The sequence below is a fragment of the Bombus bifarius genome, unplaced genomic scaffold (genome assembly GCF_011952205.1).
Source record: "Bombus bifarius isolate JDL3187 unplaced genomic scaffold, Bbif_JDL3187 scf7180000007977, whole genome shotgun sequence".
Lineage (NCBI taxonomy): Eukaryota > Metazoa > Arthropoda > Insecta > Hymenoptera > Apidae > Bombus > Bombus bifarius.
Genome location: NW_022884362.1, coordinates 2,888,361 through 2,913,056, shown reverse-complemented (window position 1 = coordinate 2,913,056; position 24,696 = coordinate 2,888,361). Strand labels below are relative to the sequence as shown.

The 24,696-nt window shown below is 37.1% G+C and overlaps 1 protein-coding gene across 1 annotated transcript in view; it reads left to right on the top strand.

Annotated features, from left to right (window-relative positions):
- Positions 1 to 5,226: 5,226 nt before the first annotated feature.
- LOC117204239 (ras-GEF domain-containing family member 1B-like) overlaps positions 5,227 to 24,696 on the top strand; it is a 232,626-nt gene continuing 213,156 nt past the window's right edge. The window contains exon 1 of the mRNA XM_033441445.1: positions 5,227 to 5,742. The gene's annotated coding sequence lies outside the window, so the exon portion shown is untranslated. The remainder of the gene's footprint in view (positions 5,743 to 24,696) is intronic.

Genomic DNA, 24,696 nt, shown 5'->3' with positions numbered 1-24,696 from the left:
CTGAATTTATTGAAAAATTCTAACAAATCTTACTTTACTTTATATTTAACGACTATTAAGCGCGTACGATAGAACTGAAATAATAGGCTCGTAAATAATATAACTATAAAATAAAAGTTGCAAAAATATTAAATTTATAATATATATCAATAGGCGTCGCAATACTTTCGCACACTCAGTGCAAAAATAAACAGATATGAAGATACTTTTAAACAATAATCTGCCTAACGTAACATCGTATGCATATTCTCGAAATAATCATCGAACGAAGATTACATCAGTACGGAAAGGGAAGCGTAGAACGCTTCTCGATCCCCACTCGACTCCATCAAGCGCAAGTTATAATTACGACAGAGAATCCTAGTGCACTGGAACGAACGGCCGTCTTAATGAACCGGTATGACGTGATTACGCGTTTAACGCCGGCGAAGTTCCACGCGCAATTATTAAGACGTATCGTTAGACGAGCGGCTTCGCAAAGAATTATACACGATTTTCTTGACAACCCTGTAAACGTAATAAATCAGACATCGTCTGAGTCGTGTAGCACTGTACTTGGAGAATGCGGAATGAAAGCGGCCTGAGAAATGTGCATACGCGCTGTCTTTCAAATAGCGAGTTTCCAGCAAGTTTCTAAATTGCTTGCAGCGAGTACGCTTTCGAATAATCCTCGCGTTTCGCGATGCGTATAAGCTGCGAGCTATCGTTACGTTAACTGAACATAAGTTAACTAATACGCTTTATGGATGTGTGCGCGTATACGATCTTTCGACGCACACATTTTCATTCTCCGGAGAAAGACGAATATTTTCCTTCGAGCTTTAAATGGCGGCAAAAGCTTCTCAGTTTTATGTAATACGCTCTTTCTTTGTTTCAAGAAACAGGATATACGTATTGTAGTTCGGTATTGTAGAAACGTTGAATCGTAGGACTTCACTCCCGAGATATTAAACGGAACGACGAAAATAATAGAATAATCGTGATAGACATTGCCGTGCCTCGAGTATATTTTAAATATCTTTCCTTCCATATAATTTGCTCATTTAAGGAGCCATGGGATTTTAAAAGCGCATTCCCCGTGGAAATTAGTAAAATTTGTATTAATAGCGTGGGCGTTCATTTTTGAGTTTCGTCTCGCTTCTCTAACATCAAAGCAACCAATTTTAGTACACATTTATATTTAGTTCGAACATGACGTGATTAATTCCCAGTGGGACTTTCCAATTCTATAATTAACATGCCACATATTACGATTTCACGCAGCGTTATTAATTATTGAAATAAAACAATAAGCTGAGATATTAAACAAAAATTACACTTATTAGCATCGTCGGCTAGTTTTTGTTTTTAGTGCAATCATAAGCATCATACTTCTCGTAAGATAAAAAATATATAAAATTACAGCGACGCACAAAAATTTAGCACATTTTTTGATACACTTTTCATGACAGTCGTTCGAAATTGGAACGTTGTTTGAAGAAATAGCTGGACGAATAAATCTGTACGTTGTACAAAGAAACTCAAACGTTGTTATCGATGACCCACGCTGCCTGAATAGTATATTAACCTTGCTACGTTATTCGGCTCCTTTTCGCCGGAATTGTAGAAGAAATTTCTCCATTGCTAGAAAATTTCTTATATTCGAATTTTATTATATGTATATACGTCATTTTTCGCTTTAATTTTATGTCAATGACTTTCTTAAAACATTCGAAATAAACAAAACGTTCTAACCCTCGAAAACGACAAATATTCTCGTCATTGTTATAGATTATAGGCCTGTCAATTATCCGAATTAACGTTTAATAAATATAGCGAATATTTTCGTGTACGTATAACGTTGATTACGAAACACTGCCGGACGCGGACTGTTTCACGTTAATTACAACGTCTCCCTTCTCTCCTTATTTTACTGCATCTTTCTTGAAAACGCGGTAAAGAGAAAATTTTGTCTAGTTCGCGGCTATTAAAATATTTCGCGAGCAGCTGTTGAGAGCGTGGCGAAGCAGTCAACGAGAAGGGATGAAGCGGGGAAAATTCTCCATGAAACCCGGCTATGAAAACATCTTTCTTAACTAACGCTTCGTTCAAATCTCGACCATCTTGTTGGCAGCAGATACGATTATGCTAAAAGGCGTGCAACACGAAAACAGATGTAACTCACGACGAAGTTACCTATATGCATGGACGTAGAAACACTGGAATCTAATTACGGTTCCGTGCCTTTTCGCAAATGAAACGCATCATCCGTAGAACGCTAACGTTAATCTCTCCCTCCTCTCTGACGATTCCCGCGGAACTTACGCGTGTTTTCTTGGATCTTTCGAATTAGCGGAATTCTCCGAAAATGTCCATTATATTTATTATTCATCGTCGTTTACTCGTTTTATGACGATATCCTTGTTGTTTCGTTTGCCTTTCTTTCGAGAAAATGTTTCCTGACTTTTACTTCCGAAACTTGTTAATACGTGTTGTTTTAAATATATAGTAATTAAATTGTAGATTACGCCAGATGTATACAGTAATTCGTGTTTTTCATTTAAGATACTATATACTAATTTTTTATTAAATATACATTTGCAATAAATATATTGTCATCTCTATATACACGTTCAGATTGGTTTCAAATTTTACCAATATGATCACAACGATCGTTGTCTCGTTACAGCGTTAACGAAGTTTCTAAATGTTTTACTATAAATCATACGATATAAATATAGTAGTTCTCTTTAGATCTAAGTATAGACAAATAGTTAAATTTCTTGACATACACGTTAACTGAAACTTAGATGTGGGTGGAAACAAGCGAACCACCGTGTTACTATGCGTTTGTTATGTTAATCATTGGCCTGGCAACTACGCGACGAGTACAATGCGACTGTTATGCTAACTCTTGGGCTGAGAATGCTCATAACGTGGTTACAAACGCAGATCCGTATACGATGCAGATGCTGCAATGACACCGACATGAGCAGCTTGCGCGTTAATCAACATTAAAAGGAGAATACATTAATCGAGCAACGCTTTGAGCGATTAAGAATCTCCGAGTGATCTTAATTTAAAAAGAAAAATTGTTGGCTTCGTTCGCGATGTTGCTCACATAGAAAGTACGTCTTTCAGTGTACCTGTCGCCATCCATTATAATTAATTACTCAGCAGATTCTTTTTTGCCAAAATATCTCTGTTACGTCTCTACAATTGCATACTTTCTTCCGTTAGAAGTGATTTTATTTTATTTTAAATAAAATGGAAAATGTCTTGAGAGATATGTCGTACGATTGTAGTGAAATAGTGGGAGTAATGGTCAGACACCATAGCTGTGACTCACATGATGAAATTTCCATTACATGCCAACAATAATTACGTGCAAATAATGAAAAATGTTTGTCTAATATAATAAAATATCGTAGAGAATGTGCGATAAGAACTCTACAAATCTGAGAATTGGAAAACTATTTTTGAATAATTAAATATGTCTTGAACATTGAGATTAGAATGACTAGTATCTATAGTAGAATATGAGTATAACAATCAGACCACCGAATTACATCGCGTATATGGGTTATCTTACTTTAACTTTGAATCATACAACTCCGCTTAATTAAATGTTTATTATTTATCACAAAGCTCACGTTCCCCTCTCGTAACTTATACCAACGTTGAAATTAATTTGTAGCAAATTAACACATTGCATAAATATCCCTTTAATCTGTCTGTTGCATCTGTTTTGTAGAAATTCTGCTTTCACGTTGATCGTTTTGTACATAAACCTGGAGGAAAGATAACCGTAAGCGTTTAATATATCGCGAGGTACATCAAGGCAGGAAATAAATAACTCAGTATCATCTGGTCGTATTTTTACGCTCGTAAAGAAAATCTGCTTGAAAAATGTTCCCTCGTATTTACACTCTATTCTTTGTTTAGTGATTTAGTAATCTTCATTTTACATGAGACTATTCGAAGAGGCGTGCGATAGTCTGAAGAAATATTTTGCGGCCGATTAGTCCGAAAAGACGAGCTACCATTTATTATTACTATTACACAAATAATACATAAGAAAAGAAAGTTAATTTCTCTTTTGAACTTATCAGAGTTACAGTAAGATTTGATTTTTCATGAAATACCGAAGCAACGAATTCTTATTAAATGAGATTTTAGGAACCGTAAAATGAAAGTCGTGAAATTCTTCTCTAACTTTATGAAACCATTTTAGCCGAATAATATATTTATACCGTATAAAATGGAAAGATATTACAGGTATATATTGCAAAACCAATATTGGTATTTTTAAAATTAATATTTCAAAGGATAATGCATCTCACGAAACACGAGGTTCTACACCTTTTTATTGTTTCACTTCGAACATACAGAATTCAGCGTTACATCGTTAAAACTTTAGTCAATTTAAAATTGGTTCGCAAATATTCGAAACACCATCGTTTTCCATGAAAAAATAATTACTGTTCATTACGGTCAGGCGGTTGAGCGCGAATTTATTTTCGCAGAACTTCGATCGTTAAAAATTTCACATATACGCGTAACGCGATTATTCTAAATTTCAGAAAGATATTATTTATTCCACTTGCTGTCACCTATTCAAAATCCATGTCGATTCAATATCATTTCCCAAAATTACGTTTCTTCTCCACACTGCTCGTCTTTTAAACTTCCTTTCCGCCGTTAAATACACGTCACGAACTTACAGTAATATTGCAGCACGACATCTTTCTCGAACAATTTCTCCTAAACACACTCTTTAAACGGGAGATACGTTAACGAGCTCGATGGCAACCGATCCGCCGTAACAAGCGTAAAAACGCTTTGTCGCTGGAGAATTCGTTCGCGGGTCGTCGCGCTTTAATTGAACCCATCGCGAATTCACAACTGCATAAAGTGGAATAACCCGTCTGTTCAAAAAATGATGTCCCCTTGTGCCCCTCTTCTTATCTTTCCTGTCATCTATCTCTTACTCTTTCGTCGTTACACGAACGTATCGCGTTTTTCGCGAATTTCGTGCATTTGCGTGCGGCAAAAGGAAGCCCGCGAGGCTGAGCCTAGCGAGTCGCGCGAGACGTCGACACAAGCGAATCGAGAGAAACGCGGAGAAACAGAGAAAGGGAGACACAGGGATGGTTATACGCGCGCAGGAGCGTAACGCAAGCGCGCTGGGCCACATCCCCGTTACCGAGGGTGCCACCCCGCTGATCGAGGCCTGCCAGCCGAGAGACGCTCAGTCCCGTCTCGCTCTCCTCCGGAGGAAACCGGAAATAGTTAGCCGCTCAGCCGTACTGGCGGGAAAGTCGATGTTCTCGCGATCAGTTTCGATCTTTTCCACGCCTTCGTCGTGTTATTTAGGCAAATTCGATTGATCGATTCGTGCGCAACGAGGGAGATGGCGGTTTTGATCGTTACCTGGTGAATTTGTATTCACGTAAGTGAATTTGTTTGCAAGCAGGCCGTACAGTGGTGCGACAGTTTCGTCAGTGAATTGTGGTTGCGCTCAGCAACGATACAGTGGTCACTCTTGTCACAGGTTAGAGGAGGTTTCTACAATTTTCGCTTGAAAACAAGTGTTGCATAGTGGTTCGCGATTGTTACCGGCGAGTTTCCTTTAGTCTGTGGTGATAATAGGAAGATCGTGAGGCCGCGTGATAAAGCGCAGAAAGGAGCTACGAAGAAGCTTGGTCACGGCCGAGATTCGCGAATTAATTACGCGCTGGCACGAATTCGCCGAGTGTCGTGGTAAGTGGTGGAATATTCTTGTCGAACCATGGCAGGAATACACTTTCCGAGTTCTCCTTTTCGGTGAATTTTTCCTGAATTATACGAATACAGGCTGATTCGCGACGTTGAACGAACCGAGGATAAACGAAGGGCTTATAGAAAAGATAAAAATATAAAAATTATGCTCATTAGCAGACGCATACGAGTTATGAAATTACGACATTGTATCCATCGATGATTTTTTGGTAGATCCTCGGTGAATCGTTTGAGAGTAGGCTGAGTTGCGATTTTAAACGGATGAACGAATCGAGTATATCTCAGAGGGAAGATAATGGGATAGAAAATGCAAAATTGCGAAGTTGTATTCATCGATGGTTTTTCTGTGCATCTCTGATGAATTCTTTGAAAACGTACCGATTCGGATGAATGAATTGAGAAGAAGCTTAGAGAAAAGATTAAAATATACAAATTACGAAGTTTCGTAAAGTGAAATTACAAAGTTATACCTATTAATAGTTTCTTCTTGTTTTCTCAACGCTGTTTGGTAATTTCAAATGAATGGACGAATCGAGAACTACTAAAAATCTTATGAAACAGATTAAAGCATGCAAATTAATCGATAGATCGAATTAATGAATTTTATAGGATGAAATTGTATCTATCAACGTCTCTGCTTTAACAAAGAATTTTAGTCGTAATTTTATACGGAGAAATGTATCGCATATCTTCGCGAGACTCTCTTTTGTTTCTATAGTATCAAATTTTCACTGATAGCCAGGACAGCGACTGATCTGACGAACACGAAATCATCGTTTTTCCAGCCACGAATTCTCGGCAAAGTGTTGCAATTACGCCGGGTTAAATTAGTAAGTTGCGGTATTCGAACTACGCAGCGGAGTTAATTAACTGAGTGGCAGGCTCAGCGAGAAAAATCATTCTGGTTGGCTGAGTGGCGCGCGGAGAGAAAATTCCTGGGACGAAAATTCGAACGTTTCGTTTTGCCGAATGGAACGCGTTTCGTTTCTCCGGTCCACGTGAAAATTTCTCGAGGAACGCTGAATGCCTCCACGATATGAGTTTTATTTTGCTCACGAAGAAATTTCACGCGTTTCACGCCATTGTAACGTTCGTTCTCTTGGCGTTCGTTTTATCTGGCTCGGGTATAATCTAATATGAAAATTTCATCATGAGAAGCTTTTTCGACAATTTTTCCTGGCCAGCACAATGAGAAAAAGGCACGAAAGTTCGTTCCGTCCTTTCGTTTAAAGGGAAGAAAAAAGAAATCTATCGACTTCCAGTTCGAGATATCTTTCGCTTTGGATCGGGACTCTTCCTTTTTCTTGCGGGGACACCGTCGTTTCCGTCCTCGGCTCCAGAACTCGATAAACTTTGCCCGATTCAGTTTCGCAACGCGTCTCACTGTGCTTCTTATCGTCTGCTGTTTCTTCCACCCATCTGTTTTCTTCGCCTGTGAAAATTCCGTTTTTCCTTGATTTCCCATTGTTGGGATCTGTGTCCGCTGGCTTGGAAAATGTTCAGCAGAACTAACCCAATATTATATCAAGCCACTGATTATCAAGTTTAATATAGATAATTTCAATCGATTTAATATAACCCAATATATATATAATACGATATTGAATTACGAAAATTCGTGTTATACTTGATTATAGTGGAACATATATTTCTAGAGAATAGTAAATGCGAAAAACATGTTTCGGTTGGAAGTTGATGAGAAAATGGATGGAAATAATAGTCGGATCGGTTCGAGAATTATTACGGCACAGGAATTCTCATTAAGTAGAAAATTTTATTTTATTGAAAGTATAAAGCGATGGGGGATCATTTTGGCCATGGTTAATTAACCTTGGCGAGATTGTGTTGTACAGTGTGCACAGTGAACATAGTGCAATGCTGTGCGTTGTCATCTGTTTTAGACCGATACGAGTGAATCTGAATGTTACACGAATAACGTGTTTGCTAGACAAAGAGAAAATAATAGAAGATTAAATATTCGTTTCCATCAGAAATGAAATCAAACGTTCGTGTCTACTATGAAACTTTAGCGAAATGCTCGATATTATAAACTTTACTGATTGGATGACAACGATTAATACTTTTACAGGTAACCAAAGTACTCTAGGATTATCCAAAAGGTATATAAATAAGTTTGAAGCTTTAAATTTTAAACTTTCGCATAAATTTCCAAATATCTTTCTAAAGTATTCGAAAAATGAAAACCTATACAATTTACCAAGAGGTAAAAATATCTTCGTATTTCATCTTATTATCAAATGAAATTAAATCTTAAAGTTATTTATCGCGTATCTTTCAAATGATCTTCGCTTACTATAAAAAAAGAAATAAAGACGAGAAGCTCATCGTAAAGTCAATTTCGATCCGGCAGAAATATTCGCCAGTTTGAATTTCCAAAGCAATTTTTCACAAACGTACGGCGCATCGTCGACGTATCATGTGTTTAGTAAATTTTAAGTAAGTCGAGGTAGGAATTGATCGTTGCAATAATCGCATGAAAATACGAGGTAATAAAGGTAAAATAACAAAATGTGGACGATAGGAGGAAAATAATAAGGAGGGAATGGTGTATAATTCCAGACCAGCGAGGCTGCTCCAGATATTAGTTTTAATGTCGCGTCTCTTCATTCGTTAAAAGTACCGTTCTTCGTTAGAGATTCACGAGCTCTTTAATTCCATTCCTTTTCCCTTCTTTCATAGGAAAAAAAGTTCAGGGCCGGTAAGGTTGCAATTATAATGATACTTGTAACCTTAAAGGTAAACCGTACTCGATTTATCATGTAATCCATCGTGCGCTCGACGCTGTACCCGACACTATTTCCCAAAGCGTCCCTTTGTGCGGCTTGTCATCTTTTACCGTTTGATATTCAAACGAGGCCAACGAGCTTAAAGGGTTCGGTAAACTTGTAGCTCTGGTATAATTAAATGTTACGTGTCATCGAAAAGTTGGACAGTTTAACGACAAAGGAGCGAAGATTTGTGTACGGAATAGACGAAAATTACGCAAAAATTTTGTTATTTATAAATGAAAATTGCGTTCATGAAAAAGAGATTGATTTTTGGAGAAGGCGTGTGAATTATTTGGAAATTGACGCTGATGTGTGATACAGTCGCTATATTTTAAATGGCATATGATTTTGATAATTGTCCAAATAGTGTTTCATTTTTCCTGAAAAACTTGCTTCAGTCACTTTTGACATAAATGTGCAATATGTCGTTCACTGTACCTTCTCCTTACTCGACGCTCGATCATCTGACCCAGCATGTACTTGGAAAACACCTTGATCTTTTCATTACCCATTGTCTCACAATTATCTTCCAAGTGGTAGCAAAGTGACACGGTATCCCGTCATCCTGTCTCCGGAAGTCGACGTTTCGTCACGGAACTCGGTGATTCCATTAACCTTACTCTGCGCGTTTCCGTGGCGCGAACGAGAGCACCACGATATCGGAGATCGTTTCGTCGAGATAGCAGCGATAATAAACGACGAGTGGGAAGGGATTGGATGAAATAGTCGCGGAGAATCCGCGGGAAGGACGAGAGGGAGAGAGAGAGAGAGAGAGATAGATAGAGAAGTGGGAGTAAGGGTAGAGGGTTGGCGTCAACTTAATACTCGAGAAACCTCGAGGGGCGAAGAGTTAGTCCTGCTTGAAATGCAGCCTGCGCCTGTCGCAGAACAAACCCCCTTTTCACCCCTTCTAACCCCATTCCTATCCCCTAAGCAAGCCCTGCAGGAAACACAGGCTGTAGCACGAAAGGGTTGCTGCTTTCCCCGTCGAATCTTATTTATCTTCTTCGTTCTTTTCATGCTCCCTGTTCCTCCCATTCTCCAGTCAGTCGCAAGCAACGTTTGTCACCCTTCCAAGCCTTTCTCCTTTAGCCTTTTAAGGGTCGGAGGTTGGGATGCACGGGCTGAACGGTGGATCAGTTTCGATTTGGATGTTCTACAACAGGGTTTTGTATTCGAGCTGGATTGATAGGGGATCGAGGGTTCGTGAAGCTGTTGCGTGGCTGGTTTTGTTCTTGTATTTCCAAGTTTATTCTGTTTTTTAGCACTTGAGGTTTCTTCGTCGCAGACTAATAGAGCGTGGACGTTTGTTCATTTATAGGGAACCGAACGTTGGAGAAGAAGATCTTGAGTTCTGGTTGCATCGATAGTCAATTGAGAGTTCGCAAAAGTGTTGCGTGGTTTTTCGTTGGTTTGGTCCTTATGTTTGAAATAAATTTATTTTATCGTAATGTTTTGGGATTTGTTTAGTAAAGATTGGTAAAGTGCTGATATTTAGGCCACTGTGAATTAATATTTCGCTACTGTGTCGTAATAATCTGAATAATTTTAAGTGTTTCGATTTTACTATACTTAGATACTCGTAACATTTTAGAAACAAATTTTTAACGCAGAAGAAACTATATTCAAAAGTTTCTACAGGAATATATTGCCCGGTTGTTACCAATTTGTTTAATGGCTTCGAAATATAACATTTAACATAATCTAACTTTTCAAATGTATAATTTCACCGCGTTCGTTTCACTCTCTTTCCTCGTTAGAAAGAACAATGGGTCACGCTAGGCTTCGTTTTCATTGAAATAGTTTGGTACTCTTCGCTCGAACGTTATGTTATTGGCAATATTTAAAGATATCACGTCCAGCTCTCGAACGTCCCCATAACACCTCCACTTTTCCTCCAGTGTAACGTCGCATGAGAAGCAAACTATGATATGTGGCGAACTTTACGTAACTCAGAAACTTTACATAAATCTATATAACTCTTTTCCATCACAGTTGAAAAGAACATGTAGTATCGGGGAAAAGGGCCTAAGAAACATCAAGTTAACCATGAACAATGTCGCGAGAGCCGAGGCGCCGACGGGTCCATCAATGTGTCGTCGGTCTTTTCAATTGTATAGTTTTGTAGAAAAGGCCTACGTGACCCTGGCAACGAGCGTCTGTGGAACACGTGCGTGGTGGGTCTAGGAAAAGACAAAGGGGTGCTAGAACGGCCAGAATGTGAGTTGAGAAGTCGCAGTGTGAGTCGAGAAGTCAGGAAGTGTAAATGGAGGAGTCGGAGAGTATGAGTCGGGAAGTTGAGAGCCGAGTATGATAATAAGACATTCGACGGTATTGTAATCAGTTTTTTGTATTGAGTATTACTTGCTAAACTAAACTTAACTCCAAATAAAACATCATTACTTGTCCTTACTCTAAGACCCATATAAGTTACCACAAACATATGCATAAAATGGTTTCACGATGCATTCCACAAATATAATGTATAATGTATAATGGAAGAATTGGCTCGTAAAAATCATAAAAATCAGATAAAGACTAACACGCTATTTAAATATGTCGATATTCTATTCTAAAATACTTGGCTAATGGAGAAAAAAAATTACTATTATCGATTAGCTCTAATGGATTTTCGCTGTAAGTACTTTGAAAGGATACAAGAAAAAAGATACAATAAGTAAAGGGATAAACGTCGAAAGAAAAAAACGAAATTTCAGATATTGACTGCACTACACTGGTACAAGTCGTAGCAGGATTTAAAGGCGAGTTAATTATCACTGATAAATACTCTTTAATTGCTTTGTTCGTTGACTTAATACCAGATTGAAAATGCAGCGGTTTTATGTATCTTTGCGAAATTACTTTGTATTTCAATATTTGTATCGTTCTATGGCTGACCCGGAAATTGTAAAACGGGCCAACGTTTCGACTTTAACGAGTATCAATCTATATTCGAGGGTGTTGCGAAAACGAGACCTCGCGAGATTTTCGTATCGTTGCGTGTCGCGGCTCAAATTAGAGCGAAATTACTATTGCCACATAGCCGAATTTAATTGTCGGCTGTGTTAGAATTTAAGGATAAACGTGGTTCCACTACTTTAAAACTAAACGAAACCATGTATCGGTTTTGTAAATAGAAACATAAACTTTTACTTAATACTTTGGCATATCTATAAGATCAGTGCTTTCTTGTGTATACACTGGTGCGAGTAAAGTTTGTGACCATTAGCTCGTATTTTTTTTTTTTTTTTAAATATGCACAAATGCGCAAGAAGTTACTCTTATCGTCCTATCAAGCAAATGAAACAAGATTCACAGAGCTACAAACATCTGACTTCCAAATTACTTAATATCGCTGAAAGTTTATCTTATCAAACTTCTGTTTCCTTCTAAGAAATTTTTAAGCTCCGAGTCTTTAAAATTGAATAAGAGAAAATATAGTATATTCCATAGATATCTACTCTGAAACGCAATAGTTGAAGGGAGATCCTTCTAAAAGGATTGTTAGAAAATATTTTTATTGCGAGAAAGAATTGCGTAAAATGTTTTGCGATAAAGAATAAAAATGATAGAAAAATTAATTTATATCTCTCAATACAAAAACCACCTGCAGTACAGAACGAAACGTAACAAAGTCGGAACTGAATGATCTTAACAATGGAAATTCAAAAGCAAAACAGCAAAACGTTGCAATTATAACGTTACATACATCTTCCGTTGCGGGCAATTAAACGAGACCAATTCCCAAGTCTCTCCTTGCCTGTGTAAGTGCAAAATTCTCGAGAAGCCACGGTTTATATCATTTAAAACCACCTCTTTATTTTCGACCGAACATTAACCGTTTAATGGTATTACAGAGTGCATCGTGTAACACCTTTATCGCATTATCTCTAATTCTCTCGTTGGTTTCTAATCGTTGCAGAACAGAACTCCATTTAAAGACGAGTGAGTAATTCGCAGCTGCTTCTTGAACGCGACCCCGATCGGCGCGATTTGTTTAAGGCGCTCGTTCGAGCTTAACGAGTATCGATTGCCACTCGAGAGATAATGGAACGTTGAAATTTATTGTGTCTGTGCCGGATCAGGAGAAACAACCGAAACTTCTAATTGCTGGAAATTAACACTGAGACTACCAGCCTATAAATAGAGTACGGATTGGTGTACATCAATGGGAAATTTTTGGAAAAAAATCTCTGAACTGGTCATTCTTAATCTCGTGGATATATAATTTAGAATTCGCATTTTTGATATACTATATTCCAATCGTATCGCGGTATTATATTTTTACAATTTATTTCTATGCGACCAAAGAACATAGCGTATCGTAGAAAATTATGTTTGTTAACGATTGAAACATACAATTTTTGCCAAAGATCAAAATGAAAAACGTATGGAAAAGTACACGATGGATATAAACGAAGAAGAAATATTTCGATATTATTAAAGTATGTTAATTAACGAGAGACTACTATTCGAAACAATACTACAGGAGTACGATCTGTTAAAGTTTTCAAACAATGAGCAGTGATGTATTTATCAGATTATAATAATATTTAAAAGGAAAATTTAAGACGAATATGGTCGATGTAACTCAAAAATAATTTAAAAGTTTTAAGAAGCAGAGCCCTTCGATTTATCAATGTCCAACAGAAATCGTAATTCATATCACTTTCTTGTCTTCTCAATGTTTAAGCAATGGTTAAACAAATTTGGTGGTGTTTGTCAAATAACAAAACCTTAACTTCATCCTTTCAATAATTTCTCCCTCTCGATAGCTAACGAGCATCTTTCTTCGCGGAACTTTGCAAGAAGATAGAGGAGCTGTCTACCCAGTTTATAGACCAACTGCAAAACAATCGACTATAACTCGATGTCGTCGCAACGAAACGTTTCACGTTCATGACAATTAAAATAATCGTTCTAAAGGGAGAAGCTTAAGGGACGCTCGCCTTTAATCCGCGGAGACGAGTTCAACAATTATAGAATTTCTCTGGCTAATTCCTTATTATTTCCTCAATTATCAATGAGCAATTATATCATTTGAATTCCGAGAACTTCCGATAATGAACGCGTTCCCCTTAGCCGCGTCGGAATTTTATCGTGTTTCTATAGAAAACGTCCCTCTGCAGTTCGTTCTTCCATTCAAGTCACCGAGACAAGTCGTAAACATCCATGAATAATTCCGGTTTAATTAATAATTCCGGTTGTCTCCATGACCAATTTCATTCTTTACTTTGTCCGCGACTTACCAATCTGAGAAACGAACTGAAATTTGAAGGAATTGCGCAAAAGGCGGGATTAACGCGTCAAATTTGTATAAATTCAACGTTATTGAAAAATACCAATGTTATTTCGTTAAGAAACAAGAAGAGGAGTAGTCAGAATAATGAATACTTCGTAGAATTCCACCAGAAAAATAAACTCCATTATGAAAAGAAGAGGCATTTATAAACCTTAAAACGTTTCTAAAAAGAAGTTACACTGAAAATTAACTCGACGACAATTGCAAATATAAAAATTGGTAAAATATCAGTAAAATATCATCGATTTCGAAATATTTCTCGAAAAAATCACGTAGAAGATTAAATTGGCAAAAATTCAAATCATAAAACTTAAAGATCGGTATGAAATATCGTCGACTTTAAAATACTTCGTCGAAAGTCAAATTAAAGATTATTGTAACTAGACTGATTGAAATATCGCTAAAATACTACAGATTCTAAAATATATTTGAAAAGATCGTATTTCATTTTAAAGAAACATCTGCCTTTTCCCCGGTAAAAATATTCTCAGGCGCCTTTGCAATGCTAGCTATGATAATATTACTTTCGCACGATCCTATCGATTTTATTCGTACGAGTTCCGAGTTTCTAATCCATTAACTCGTCACCGCGAAACGACAAAGATTTCCCAGTTCGACGCCGGAAGAGAAGTCGAAGTGACACGATTTCCGAGAAGAAACGACGGGATTTCGTTGGTCGGAGTCGTGGAGGCCACGAGGGTGTTCGAGTCGACGTTCGCCTTCAACGATTTGTTCCCGATTTACGCTACGGAACACGAGGATGCCGTAGAAAATTTGCATCCTCACGAAGAGCCAATCACCTCCCGACCCTGTGCACGGGTGTCAGCGAGGCCGCGTAAAATCAGCTCCGCTTTACGACCTCGTTTAAACGTTCGCTGCTGGATCCAGACGCGATTTTGAATAAATTAACGCTGACACACAATCCGCAGGAGCCATCATCTCGAAGGTTCTCGCGTTCTACCAGTTTTCTCGTTTCACGACTTGTCATAGTTCGAGCGACTGTAGTTCGATAATTGACACAATATTCAAATTCTTCAAATCAGAACTGACAATTATATTTCCAGTTTCCAGTATAACTTCTCCTACAACCGAACCAATTCTATAGCCACATCGATTCTTAATTCATATTTTATCTATTAAAAACGCACAGCGAGCACAGTGACGGTATTGCACAATAAAAATGTATTATCTTCACGCTTCAGGCTTCGCTGTCGAAAGTGTCCAGCAAATTTCTCTCGCCACGTAATGTCCTTATGCAATCACATAAATATTGTACAACGTCTTTTCCATGTTTATTCTCTGTACCGTTTGTTTCCATTTCACATGTACCCTGTATTGAAATTGATTTACGAATCCTTTCTGTCATCTCTGAAAGCGAATCGCGGCTTTAAACCTTTCGACGTCTCCTTCCTCTTTACTTCGCCAATCCTGTTACCAGCAACCCCGCCGCGTTTCCAAGGAATTTACGTTACAATAATAATCGAGGCCGTCAAATGTTTAAACGCAACGCGACGTAACCAATGAGTAAAAGTTAATAACGCATTTAGTTGTTTCCATCGTGGCTGAATGGAACTCAATTTTCGTCGATATTCTTTGGAAGCGCGCGCTGACGCTTGAAATTTGAATAATGCTTTTACTGCTGGAAGCAAGTCGCTGGTAGGTGTGTATTGTGTACGTACGCCTGGATCCGCCCTTAGTTTGCAACGTTTTACGTAACTTGCCGGAAATATTCCATAGCGAAAAGTTTCCTCTCGCGTGTACGCAGAAAATAAGCGAATAATTCTCGGTGTAACTTATGCCGCGGCACTCGCGTCTTCTCAAGTGCAAAAATTCCCTTCTAGAATTTCAATAACGGCCGGAGCGAGGGCGCGGTCTGGTCTTAGCGCGAGTTTCAAAGAGAGCGATTTGCCTGGCTCGCTCTTCCACGATATCGTTCTAAGGTTTTGTATATCCTCGCGAGGAAACGTTGACACGAGAATGCATGCAACTGCGATCATCCAATCGTTTGTGATTGTGAATGGCGTCGATCAAGCGATCGTAACTTGAAGCTTCGCGTGAATCGATGGTTTTGCACGTGGGTGATAAAAATTTAGTGATTGTAAAGGTAAAATGATTTTTATTAGGATTTTTGTTAGGAAAAAAGAGTGTACGCTATTGGTAAAAACTGTTGGGTTACTTTCTTGCCTGTGAATTACGTCTTACGGTATTAATATATACATTTATAATATGAACATATAAAATTGATATTTTGTTTGAAAATTCCATGTGGAATAGGTCATCCTAGGTTTCATAACTAATTTGTAAGTAGAGAAATAATTAATTTTAGCTTTCAGAGTTCTCACGAGATGAAACTACCGTCATCGGTGTCGGTCTATACTTGAATAAAATGAAAGTATGTTGTACAAATGTAATCTTCTAACAATTTAACAACAATTTAATATTTCATTTTAGGATAAATGTGCCTTTTACTTTAGTACATTCCTATGTGGTTATAAGTTATTAAATTTTTATATACTACACTTCTGATACTTTGTGCGTCACATAAAATAAATTTATATTAACTAATTCCGTTTAATTATTTTTCGCCTGCCTTTGCATATATTTTCACGTGATATGAATTTGTAGATATCAAATTTGCTGGATAAGCTGACAAATGGTATATTATTTTAGAAGATATAATGCAATTAGGAGAACTACAGGGATTCTCTGCTAGTCCAAGTTATTACATTACCTTCCATTATTTAAATTATTCCTGTATATACTCTGTTTTATTAAAGTCACGTGTATTTAGACTCTATGGAATACTTACCTAAATTATACAATAGTTAAACCAACAATGATATCGTTTATAATTTAAAATTTTGATATTTCAAAATTCCTGTCTTCGAATTCGAACGTGCGTAAATTGAGATTAAAAGTGTTTTAAATCGCACATATTTCTACATCGTATAAATCCTAATATCAAAATTGAAGAATCAGGAAATTCCCGCGTCGTAATATAAAAATTAGAAAATTCTCATAATCGAATTTGAAATCCTGCAATTTTACATATTATTACGTATTGGATAATCTAGAAATTCACAAGTACCTAGTTTAAAAATTTACGTAAGTATATCCGCGGAAATTTTGTTCGCATTTTATTGTTCATTTGTTATTCACGTTTCTCTATCTGTAGCTGCGGTGTAACATAAATTCATCGATAATGTCGGTACACGTACCAATTTTCTGAAGGATTTTCGTGTTCGATGAACAGGAGAGAACCGAGGCGCCTTTAATGAAATATATATTCGTTGGCGATAATATCTCGCTTGTAATTCATCGTCGCTTTACTTAACCCGAGCGCTAACTGTGACCATCCTAATGAATATTTGATTTCAATTGAATTCCTTTAGAGATGGCGGCGGCAATTTACGCGATGGTATTATTAGCAGCTTGTAATCACGTTGTAAATTGAATAATGCCACGAACCAATATTCCCGTTGAAGTTACCGTAGGAACAATGTTATAGATGAAGTTCATAAATTAGTTCGTGACAGCTTGTTTTCGTCATAAGAACAACCCTGTTTCGCACCGATCTGATGCACACACGTTAAAATCGATTAATACGTCATGTCGTACTACAGCATGCTGTTACTCTATTAATTATAATGTTACAAAAATGTCTTTCCTTAACACGGAATACGTTTCCGATATTCGCCGAATATCGCACTTCCGTCATCTGGTGTTAATCGTGACACGTTTCTAACTTTGAGATTGAATAAATGGTGAATGCGTGGATGAAATTTATAGTACAGATAACAATATTGTTTTACGTTATAATTTGGATTCCCGTGGATTTAAAACTTCGATGATGCAGAAAATACAAATTCGTATGTATAGTTGTTATAATATTTTTATACTTGCAACGGTTCAAATTATATATAAAAATTATAGTTGATTTATGCACGAAAATATGAATTTTCATTCGATTTCGTTGGATTCTCGGTATAAAATAATGGTATAAAATAATTTGTGCAGTACTTAACCGAAGCAAAACACGTTTCTCTTTCTTGTCTCTGTTTTTTTTTTTTTTTATATAATTTGGCTTTTACGTTTTAATAACTTGTTAAAAATTTTACAGAAATCGGATCCATGGTATTTTTACACATAATTTTTATCATGGAAAAAGCAATTTGAGTCGTATAATCTGATTCCACGATTTTCTATGGATTTGTTGAGATACTTTTATTTTCGTTTTTAATGTGCCACTGTAATCCCCGATACATCCTTTTCATTTTGTTCTTCTAAATGTATTTTGAAAAACGTTTATATTTTATACCAGTCCTTGATACGCACGTGTACAATCACCAGATTATAATCCGCTTATAACACGTTAGCATAGAAAAATAATTGTACACTTAATAGTATTGAAATCATAGGATAAAAATTATTTTCTACAAAAATGATTGAAACGCTATTTTTATAGTTATATTATCTACAATTATAACTTTCCACATATTATAGCACAAAGAAATACAAAAATGTACTGACATATCCTAAAAACCATAATCTTCGTAAAAGTGTAATAATTCCTCAAACTTCAAACTTTTCATTATTTACAACCTAACCAAAATTTAAAAAAAAGAGAAGAACGTACACGACCTTCTTTTAAACTAAATTCCAGCTCGCATATTTACTATAAATCATTTTTCACGATTATATTACACATAGAGCTACAAAAATATACTAACAATATATATTCTGTGAAAACTGCAATCTTATTAAACCCTAACATTCCATAAGCCTTAAATCTTCAAACTTCGATCTTTTCGTCATTCATAAAACAACCAAAAAACTACACGAACCTCTTTCGAATCAGATTACAACGGGACATCCCCAAAGTGCCACTAGTGCCACTATGTCTCAAGAAAAAAAGGTTTTATCTTGAAACCACGTACCTACTGTGAACCGAATCAAGCCGAGTCTGGCGTAGAAAAGTGTAGATGCGTTGGCCACGCAACTAAGTTATGCCGAGCATTTCGTCGATGATAGATGGGGATTCCGTGCAACCGGCTTCCCGCCAGGAAACTTTTCCCTGGAGGGCGGTGGGCTATTATCGGCATAAAGGTTACTGGTTCCAGCGTGAGTTCGTCGTCGTCGTCGTCGTCGTCGTTCCACTGTGTCGAGCTATGGGGTGGACGTTAAAAAAGCGTAACGTTTACGACGGGGATCGATCGTTAAGGCGTTCTGCTCAGGGAGCTTAATTAAAAGCACGGCATGGCAGCCTGTGCCTTCGTGGTCTGGTACGACGATACACTCGTTGCACTTCGCTGTTTCCTCTGCTCTACTGGTGAAACGCCATTTTCGCGATAAACGTAATGAATTAACGACCGATGGAGGCCGTCGTCGGTTGATCGGTGGGCTAATTAATTGCGTTTACGCTTTGTCGTCGACGAAGATGACGTCTTCTAAATTTTCGCGAAACTTTGCCCTACGTGTAATGGCTTTTACATTGATACTTAAAACGTGTATCGTCAGCTGCCTGAGAATATTATTGTAAATATATATTTTAGCGAATGCGAGTGGAAAAATGGAATTTGTACAGTGATCTGTTTCAACTGCTGAATATTATCATGATTATTATTTACCTTGGATATTTTATACGTTGTTGCGTATTATGCGTATCGCGCGTATTTACAGAAATACCAGAGATACGGATCTTCAAAGTATTCAGAAATATTTGCAGTCGGAGATATTTATGAGAGTGGAGACAATTTTTTTGATTATTATTATTGCAAGATATGTATAATAAACCGCTGATATTTATGCATTTACGAGAAACGTTAATTTATGAGTATGTAGAGAATACGCGTAATATCAAAAATATCCGAGAAATCTAAATTGAAATACTCGTTAGAATATCTAAAAGATACAATAAATCTGCTGTTACTAGAGAGTGCAGACTTTCATGCACTTGTAGGAGATTTCAAGGTGTAAAAATATCCAGTATGATATGCAAAAATATATAAAACATCTAAGATAAAGTATTTTTCATGATACTTAATGGGTGAAATAAACCTTTATTCGTACATATTATATTGTAGGATTTTTTTATTTATTTAGAATGGATGAAACAGGAAACGATGGTTATTCAACGTGAACTAAATGCAGCAATGTGCCATAACTAAGACAATTAAATTGTTAATCTACAACTTTCGTCACCACGGTTCTAACGCCCTCTTTCACGCGGATCATCCTCATCAACGCTGACAACACTCTCTGACGACGCTGATGACACACTGACTTCTCAACAAACTACTGCCTGTTAATTCGTCTTTCTCCCTTAAACATCCCTTTGTCTTTTCTCATAGCCACAACACGTACGCGTTCCGCAACCGACGACGTCACATTGACGAGCCTGTCGACACTTAGGCTTGCTCGCAACATTGTTTATGGTTCATCCGATATTTCTTAAACCATTTGTCCACGATACTACAATATCGTTATTATTATTTCGTATTTATGTTCATAAAGTATGTCGCCTAAAAAATAAATCTATATTTCAACTCTATTTCTTTACTTACATCGCATAATTTTAAATTTGCGAACATACGAACTTGCCCGCAATCATCTACTCAGCAACGATAGTCAAACTTGACCAGAAACTTGAATACGTAGACTTTCTACAAATTCTGTGCAACACCTGTCGCGTCATACAAAACTGTGCAGTGATCCACACGGATAAAGAGCGAGAGGATTTCTGTCTCCGGCTGTCCCCAGTCAACCATTATTCATTTCGCACGATCAATTCGCACAACAAACTAGCCGAGAGCTGGCGATACGATCCGGCGCCGCAAAACAAGCTCCCGAATACAGAAGGTGAAACAGGAGAGCATCGAAGCGTTTCGACAGAGAAGCGTTTCACTCGCTACCGTGACGCGCTGTATTTTCCCCTAGAATCGCGTGTACACGATGGCATAAAGCGGTTGTTATGGAGTTAACGTCGAAAATCTTGCTTTTATATCGAAAAGCTGGTATTAAGACGTTATCAATAAGCTATACACAATATTATTTTTAAGCTTGGTATGTCACACGGACGTGATTTCTCTACCATTTTTTACTTTTTAATTATTCATAGGCAATTTCAACGTATTTCGTTTCAGTTTCGTATACCTGGGAGCAATGTATATATACCTAATATAGTACATATACTAACAGATACTAAAATCCACTATTTTAGTATCTACTATTACTACAATTTATTAATTACTACAGTCTCATTAACGCACACGTACATGCTTTTCTGGCAACGATGCCTCTGGCGACCTAAATCCACTAATCGTCACAAAACGCCGATGACGTAGAGGTGTTTCGTCGGAACAGCTGTGCATTACACCGTAGCTAAGAGATCTAATTTTCTTCTTGTACTTCAAAAACAACTAAATTCAATTGTTTTTTGTTTATATAACGATATATCTCTTTGTAATTCCAATGCTGTATCTTACGTTCTTAATACGATAAGATGCAAAATACGAGTAAAAGATAATAATAGAAAGTAAAAAGAAAACAAGCGTTTTTTATAAGTACTGAAACGTGATTCTTTGTTAGAACGAAAAATGTGTTAAAAATAGTTGGCCGGTTATGCCCTTGTCTCACGCGGAGTTCAAGAGTTCAACGTGACCAGACTGCGAATTTGTATGCGTTCGTAGGAAATTTGAAAATTTCTGTAATACTTGGTAGATAATTATGTTCTTGAATATGTATGAACTCGCATAAAAACTCGTGGCATAATCATGACGGAGTACGTATGCAACTTTTGTAATCATATTGCGTAGTCGTTAGTTATACTCATCGATCATTATGATCGGATAAACTTTTAGTAATTACACAGTCCACTTATCGATCATTCGAAAAATCGCGAAGACTGAGCTAATCGCCTATAGATTCACCACGCGGCATATAGTCTCTGTGTTTCATCATGTCGACTCCGATGTCTATCGATCGTTACCCAGCGTCTGGCTAGCGGTTTTGTTCCGATTCCACTATTCCAAGGGTAGTTTTATCGCGGCTGTTCGCGCGTGCACGATCGCACGTGCGAGATTCACGCGCTCCCGTAAACGCGTCCGGATTATGCGGGTAATTTATATTTAGAATGGTCGCGGTTCTATACCGTGGGCAATTTCGGCGTGCATCGGAATTTATATACCAGAGATAGCATTACTATACCAGCGGCGTAACGTTCTTCTACCACGTACCATGTGCGCCGACTTTTACACGCGTTTCATAAGATTTTACCAGCACCGTAACGTGTAGATCGCGCGAATTGCTTCTGAGCAAGATATCGGTAAGATTTTTCGTGAATAGACCTATTTCCTCGAGTTTCTAAACACGCTACCGTCCGAAGGTTTGAAATTACTTTTCTCGTTGTAGTTAAAATACAATTCCTACTACTTGTGTTATTTTAATTCTAAATTTTGATAGAATATTTGTAGTATTTTGAATATCGTGGAAACGCAGTGAAATTTCTAGACCAAGTACTATTGATATGGTATTATTGATATGGTACTATTGATATTGTATGGTGACCAAGTTGACGCAAATCTTCCGCCGATCGTTTCACCTAAATCGATCACGCATGTTGACTAAGTAATAATAACAGTGAATTAACATCACGCACGTATGTTTGCGTTCGAACGGTTATTCCCCGTTATGCACGTCCGTGAATTCCTATATTCAATGAAATTCTATATTTACGATAGTTTCATAACTTAACAAACATGATTGTATGTCTTGTAATAATCAATTCGGGGAATTGTTCTCGTCTTCTTTAGTAACACGTCATTCTATTTCAATGATATTTCATTAAAGAGAACATAAGGAAAGAAAAGGCACGACTAAGTTTAACAAATTGCGTTGAAGGTTTTGTAATCATAGTTTTATTATACTTTCTACGTACGAATTGATAATTATAATGGCTCGTAAAAAATTTCGTTCTTCTAATATTTAGAAAATCAATGAAACTTTCATAGTAATATAAAATTATTTGATCAAAAAATAAACTGAACATATATATCGTTTATACTCACCATAACGCTATATTTTTTCAAAAAATCATCAAATAATTGTATCGTTGTAATACGAAACAAAAGTTGTAAGTAATATTTGTTAACGTTTCTGTTTTCTGTTATAAAGGGATATTTCTAGTCCGATAGTTCGCTGAATCAGTGGGCGCTTTGAAACTGGATCTATCCACTATCAGTCCCGTTTCAATCTCAACTTTACGTTAGAATACAGATCGGTGGCAGTCTGATAATTACCTTAATATCTCTCTGCTGTTGCTTCACTATAAGCGAATTGAACGACGAAGATGTAATCCGGAACGACTGGTCCGCTTGATTTGCGTCTCAAAGGCTGTCCGACCAAGCGCTGTCCTATTCCACTGTAAGGCACACGTACACAGTTCCTGTGGTTTTATGTATACAACGTTGCGCGTTCATCTTATTTCGCTTAAAATGTCCAACTGCTTCTTGTTGAATTCAATTCACGGTATTGACGCTGACCTCCGTTGTGTTCAAAAATAGATCGATGTTAAAAGATGGAAATAGAAATAATATTCTTTATATTCTTCATGATAGCGAACTATCAAATCCATTATTAAAATTATAGGTTACAAAGGTTTTGTTTTTCTTGTTTTTCCAATTACTAAACAAATTCACATATTCTTAAAATCAACGTTGACTTTTATCAAAATAGAGACAAAGATACTATATATACGGTGGCTACAAAATTTATTTGCTCATTTTCCAGTCAGGTTTCACATTTGAAAATGTTACTAAATGACACGAGATTTAATACACTTGGACGTTAATTATACTCGAAATTAATTATAACATGTAAATCCTATAATAAATACAATGGTACGCAATGCTTTTTGTAATCACTGTATATTCCTTAGGAACATTTTTGGACCCAACAGATTTTCATTCTCAATTATGTCATATTAAAATTCTTCGATCTTAAATCGACATTAAAATGAAAAAACCGACAAGACTCTCCTGAAATCTTCGAATGACGCATATTCGTACCATTAATTCAATCGATTGAAAACTGATCGTTCGATTTTCAACAAACACCCTAACAATCGCGAGAACGAAAGAGAAAAGATGGCTGTACTGTTTGAAAACAGAACCTCGAAAACGATCTGTAACAGGAACGAAAGCGTAAAGAGTGTAGGATAGCTGGTACTTCCCCTACGGTGGAATTTACGCTCGAAGAGCGTGAGATGGCTGATGCAATGTGATATTGGGTCACTATAAATGGGGAAGTAATATGGTGGCGGTACACACGGTACGTAGGGAAAGGCATTGACAGGGTAAACCGCAGAGCCGAGGCAGTCGAGCCAACAGAGCGGCAGTCGAGTCATCTTGCAGCAGCACATTCAGCACAACCGCAGAAGAACCATTTGCCAAAATGTCAATCCGACCCCCTTTCAATTTAATTGAAAAGAATTAACCATAACGATGAGAGGGCCGCACGCTCTTACGTTCCTTTTCGTGTTATGACAATAAACGAGTCGAGTATTAGACGGTTTGTTAATGTACGTTCGTTCTTTTATCTGTATGAAATAATTGTTGGTATATGCAGGCTCGCGAAAGTATTCAATTGCTTGTGAATACTTTCTGTAGATATATTACGCGCGTTAGATGAAACGTTTTGAAATTTCATTAGGAATGTTATCGATCATCACGATTACGTTGGCAGAGATTGAAAGCAGAGCAAAAATGTGTACAGAAATTACGAGATAGTTATCGAAAATGTATATTTAGTGAAAAATTAGTATAAAGTAGAAAGTTGCTAATAAAAGAA